A 6057-nucleotide genomic window follows, 5' to 3' on the forward strand; every position below is an offset into this window, starting at 1 on the left:
CTTCACAATCAAACCGTTAGATTTTTGAAACTTTATCGATCCACGAAATATATGTTTGACTTGATTATAATATTTGTAAGACTTTGATAAAACTAAAAATTAAAATTAATAGGGTCGCACAGCACGTAACCATATATTTAAAAAAAGAGAAAATAATTCAATATTTGGAAGAAAAATCCGGAAATCGGTTGCCGCATTTAAATTTTCAAAACCGCCCCCGGGTTTTCAAACTGTCGGTAAACCCTGGAGAGAGATAAACAGAGGTTTATCGGCATCAACTTCTAGGCCAACGGCGAGACGCCAGGCCGTTTCACGGCACAGTTTGAAATTTGAAAATGGGCGGGCGAGTGGTGTTTGGGGAGTAAATAGAGGTTTCCAGGTGGTTTTTTCTTCGTATTAAGCCGCAGAGGAAAGGAGGGAGTGGTACGAGCTTCGGAAGAGGAGCTTCCAACCCGACACCAAATCTTCTCACGGAGCTCCTCTATATGTACAGCAAACACTGGCGACTCTTTCCCGCAGTTCCGTTGGTCCTACTGACATTAGCTGGAACAGGCTGATCGGCCATGGTGATCCTTTGGCTGGGCTGCAAGAACTGGTATATCCGTGCAATTCCACCATTTTTATTTTTGTTTTCTTCGCATCCGAAGGTTTTTAGCAAATATTTGGAGAAATTTACAAATTTTATTTTTTCTGCTGTGAAAAGCTGTGATTAAAAGTTTACCAGGAAAATGCTCTGTTTTTTGAGATGTCTCAAGTGATTTGCGGTCAAATTTGTGATTATAGAAAACAAGCTTTAGGAGAATGAAAATGTTCCTATTCTGGTCCACATTTCAGGTTTTATGAATCGTGAACATTATCTATTTCGAATTTTTGCCAAATACCGAATTTTTGCCGGTCCACATTTTGTGCTTTCAATCCATGGCATTACTTAAAATCCATTTCTATGCCGTGGAATCATGCTTTTCAATGAAATTATATATTACCATTCCAACGAGTATTGTGTTTTCAAATATTTATGGTCTATGATGTCGGATGCACATGCTACATTTTTACTGGTTTAGGTTCTTAAATCCTTTGTCCTTCTGGTACTTGCATTTGCGCTTGAGATAGTTGCTGGTTTATACGCATAAGTTCTGTGTGTTTAGGGTATCTTTATATAATGTGGCCATTAAAACCACATTTATAGATGTCACTCTTGCCGTATGCTACCAGCATTGCTCTTTTGCACATATTTCTACTTATTTATCATGAAGCAATTGCGAGAAGCTTTGTCAAAATTGTATTTGTTACAAGAAGCTTTAAGATATTTTTGCCATCGAACTGAGGTTTATCATTTTGGGATCGATAGGTAAACTTCCGCGGCTGGATCTCTGAGTATTGCTGTTCGGTTTACACATATTCAAAGGTGTAAAGTTGTGTTGTTCACAACTTTATAAAAATAACGATGACTGGAACCCAGGCATCCAATGTTCGCATTACACGGGCGAGGGCTGCAAAGTCCACGTTGAACAATGCCCTTCCTCCTCTTCCGCCAGCCCAAGGTAAACCGAGAGGAAAACGTGCAGCAACGGAGTCAAATATTTCCGGATCCAGTGTTGCTGCTGAACCCCTTAAACGACGTGCAGTGTTATCAGATGTGTCCAATATCTGTAAGGAAGCGGCCGCGGTTGATTGCTTGAAAAAACCAAAAGCAGTTAAGGTTAGAATGCTTTGTTGTATAGTTGCTAAAGAGTTCAAACCAGTAAGTTTTGGCAATCTGCAACTTCTATAAGTAGAACAAGGATTTGCCAGTTGGCAAAGTTTCAAACATTGCTTAGGACTTTTAGAGTCAATGTGGGGGTTGAATGCCGCATTTTTTTGTTTTCTAATACCATCCATCGCGTATATTTGCCCAACTTACTCTGTATTAGAACAAACTGTTTTTGGTAGGTGTGAATGTCTGTCTTTGCAGCGTGATGATTTATTCAAATCTTCAGCTACATAATTCCTGAGTTTACACAAGATTTATTCCTTTAACATTTTTTGCGTGAGTGAAGGTTGTATCTCAGAATGCCAATGCCAAGGGAAGAGGCCGAGGAATTCCTCGGAATAACAAGAAGATTACTCAAGAGGCAGAGATTAAAAAAGAGACCTCACCAGCTATTTGTAATGTTGACGATGCATCTGCTGGTAATGCAATCGGGGATGATAAGCAAAACAATAATGTGAACACTCTAAAAGAAGTACAGGACAATCCTAAAGAACTTAATCCAATTGCTGAGCAAATTTCAGTACACCCCCATTGCAAACAGTCAGTGGAAAAACCGAATGAGAAAGAGATTGTGGTAAGTGATAATAAAGCAGCAGTTGCTTCTCTGAAGCAACAATCAACATTGCAGTCTCTACGTATACCAAAACAACCCAAATCTTCTTTGAAGCAAGGTACATAGATTTAAAATAATTTACCTTTACCTACTGATGATGTTAGTTTCACTTGTTGCTTCTATGTTTCTGTCCAACCAATTCTTTGTTCAAATTGCAGTATTGCATGATTTAAATCTTTTAAAGATAAAAACAGGTAATCCTGTTCCTCTGGCAAGGCTTCATGAAGATGTGGGACGGTCTAGCTGTTCGGATTTCATTGACATTGATTCGGAATACAAAGATCCTCAGATGTGTACAGCCTATGTTACAGACATCTATGCAAATATGCGAGTTGTAGAGGTTTATACTGCTCATCTTGCTTGTTCTAGGGCCATGAAAGTTTCATATGGTTTAACAGAAATGGGTTATTAAAATGAAGAATTTGATTTATAATACAACAAAATTTTAAGGATTTTGTTTTTTTAATAGAACCAATTTTGGGCTGTGATCCAAAAAATCTTGATGCTTGGTTTGTTTGCATGTCTTTTCATAACATTACAAGCTATTTTATAGTTTTAACTATGTTATTGGCATGGTAAGTTTTAGTGTCTGTCTTGCATATAAATTGACATTTAACTGTCAACAACTGACAAATCATTTGTTTTTATCAATGCCATGATGAAGTTCGTTTAATTGGGCAGAAGCTTGACATATTCCAACTATTTGGAGCAGAAGCACTGTTAACATATATCACTAAATCTGTTAGGGTCATTTAGTTTTAGGTCATTCTCTGTGTTTACTCTCCAAACTGGATATTGTTTTCACAGCTAAAGAGACGGCCCTTGCCCAATTTTATGGAAACCACTCAGCGTGATATCAATGCAAACATGAGGAGTGTACTCATTGATTGGCTTGTTGAGGTTTGTTGGTTGCCTCGTTACTAAACTTTTTTGAAGGTTTAACTGTCTTTGTTGTGCTCTTTAACATTATGTAATTTTGTTAAAACATTATTGTGGTAACAGGTATCAGAGGAGTACAAGCTTGTCCCAGACACACTTTATTTAACCGTATCTTATATTGACCGGTTCCTCTCTGCAAATGTAGTCAATAGACAAAGGCTACAGCTTTTAGGGGTTTCTTGCATGCTTGTTGCCTCGTATGTATTTATTACTTGTTACATAGGTTTTAGCTTCACTTTTCTGAACTTGGATAAAAATTACTTAACAGATCATTTGATGTAATCTCCAGGAAGTATGAAGAAATTTGTGCTCCTCCAGTAGAAGAATTTTGCTATATTACCGATAATACCTACAAAAAGGAAGAAGTAAATATTTTATATTTCATCAATACTGAAATATTTCACTGATGTAATTGAAGCTTCAATGGTTTAGAATTATCTCTTAATATTTATTCTTTCCAAATTAACAGGTGTTGGAAATGGAAATTAGTGTTTTGAACCGCTTGCAATATGATCTGACAACACCAACCACCAAGACCTTTCTCAGGTAAGATCTTATTCAAAGTTTGGCCTTATCATGCACATTTACTTATCCATGCCTTTTCCGTTTTTGTTTGTTTGTTTTAGGTTTTATCCTATTTTGTCCTGTAAAATTTAACATGTTTGTCTATTATATTTAATTATATTGTTTGATAGGCGTTTCATCCGAGCAGCTCAAGCATCATGTAAGGTAGATTCTCATTCTGCTTGCCTTATATTATATAATTGAATTATCACGGCTTTATTTATCAAATCATCCGCACCTAGTCCACTGACAAGAAGTTTCATGGTAGGTTTCAAGCTTGCATTTGGAATTCATGGGTAACTATCTTGCAGAGCTAACACTTGTAGAATATGATTTTCTCAAGTATCTACCATCTCTAATAGCTGCAGCAGCTGTATTTGTGGCAAGAATGACCCTTGACCCTATGGTTCACCCTTGGGTAATGCTGCTACCTTTAAGAGCTGTTTAGCGCTTATGTGGTGCTGCTTTGTGGTTATGCATGAAAATTGCATGGGTCATAGGTTTTAACTCTCCTATATTTTGTTCACTTTTCAGAATTCTACTCTGCAACATTACACAGGTTATAAAGTATCAGACATGAGAGATTGTATTTGCGCCATACACGACTTGCAATTGAACAGAAAAGGTTGCACATTGGCTGCAATAAGGGAGAAGTACAACCAACCTAAGGTAGTGCTCAATTTTAGTTTTGGTATATTTTCTTTGTAGATTTAATAAAAATCATTTATTGATTTTATATATCTTTACTACATCCTTTGTGGTATTTACAGTTCAAATGTGTGGCGAACTTGTTTCCACCTCCAGTAATTTCTCCTCAGTTCCTCATAGATAATGAGGTGTAGTTGATTCTGAATATGTGGCACTCATCTTCATTTGGCTACATCTCAAATGGATGCAGATAGCTGTGTTTTTCAGATTTGTGAATTGGGAATTCATCACTGAAAAAGAATTCGTCCTAGTCCTTTGGGACATGTACTTATGTCTATGCAAGTGCTTCTTGCCTAAGCTATGTTGATACTTCACCTTTCCTTAGATAAGGTGCTTGGTTGATGCTGTCATATAAATGACCATGTCTACCATGCACAGAAATTTAAATATTTTTCTTGAAAAATCAAGATTATGACTATGGGTATCAGTAACCACTTTTCACTTGTATTTTATCTGCAGAGCTAATTTGGAGGATCATTATCCATGAGAGTGGCCCAGTCTGATTTTAAACAATGAACTTACCTGGTTTTCTATAACATTTTTAGTTAATATTGAAATTATGGCTTAAATGTGGCTTGTTACTATGTGAGGTAGCATCCAAATGTGTGATGCATGTTGCATTAACATTCTGCTTTTGGTAAGATTGTTTGGTTTTCATAGAACAAATTCCTTTTGGCTGGTAACTGACAAATAATAGGTGTTTCTTTACGCTTTCAGCTATATTTTCTTATTTGATTATTGTTATTAGTTATTGACTCTGAATATTTTGTGAAAGTCAATATTATTAAAATAAATGTTGTCATGTTTTGCATCTTAAAATAAAGCACACTTGAAAGATATTTAGGTTTATATATATTTGTTTCCATCTGTTCTTGGTGATTTTTAGGGCTCACATCTCTGTAGAATGTAGACATCTCGTTTGGCATAGGTTGGTGTTTACTTTATGATAAGGCTTCGATCTTAGGCTCCCTGGTTGTTATTGGGATGTGTTGTTGATTTGATTCATGAGACCCAGGCTCTCTGGTTGTTTTTGTTATTCTTTATTGATTTGCCTGTCTCATGAAGTTCCGTATTCCTTGGTTTTATTGTTTCCGGATATACTATCTCGATTTGTAAGGTTGTAATGGTGTTACGTTGTTGCAAAATTTGGTTGGAATCTTGTATGTAATGGTTAAAAAAAACAAAACAAGAAGTTTATGTATATACGTATTTTCGTCTTAATCTTGTCTGTATTAAATGTTGAGAGGATTTTGGAATATTTTGATTCTTCTTGTGCTTAGTATATCTTAATTACCTGACTAGATTAAATTTTGCTGAGAGGATTTTGGAATATTTTGATTCTTCTTGTGCTTAGTATATCTTAATTACCTGACTAGATTAAATTTTGCTTCTAAAACTAGAAACATCATTTCTATAAATTAATTATAACAACTAAATATATAAATCACAGTGTTACAGTTTTTCCCTGTTTAAAAAATATCAT

At 35.8% G+C, this 6057-nt stretch overlaps 1 pseudogene across 1 annotated transcript; it reads left to right on the forward strand.

Annotated features, from left to right (window-relative positions):
- Nucleotides 1-382: 382 nt before the first annotated feature.
- LOC149247605 (putative cyclin-A3-1) lies at nt 383-5153 on the forward strand (annotated as a pseudogene). Its single transcript, XR_016266632.1, has 12 exons — nt 383-595; nt 1349-1699; nt 2037-2421; nt 2558-2703; nt 3171-3263; nt 3366-3499; nt 3592-3667; nt 3772-3848; nt 3998-4031; nt 4135-4284; nt 4401-4535; nt 4637-5153. The product of XR_016266632.1 is annotated as a putative cyclin-A3-1 (transcript).
- The last annotated feature ends 904 nt before the right edge of the window (nt 5154-6057 follow it).

This window comes from Pinus tabuliformis, chromosome 7 (assembly GCF_031772625.1).
Source record: "Pinus tabuliformis cultivar Carrire ecotype Pingquan chromosome 7, CPIR1, whole genome shotgun sequence".
In the NCBI taxonomy this organism is placed as follows: domain Eukaryota; kingdom Viridiplantae; phylum Streptophyta; class Pinopsida; order Pinales; family Pinaceae; genus Pinus; species Pinus tabuliformis.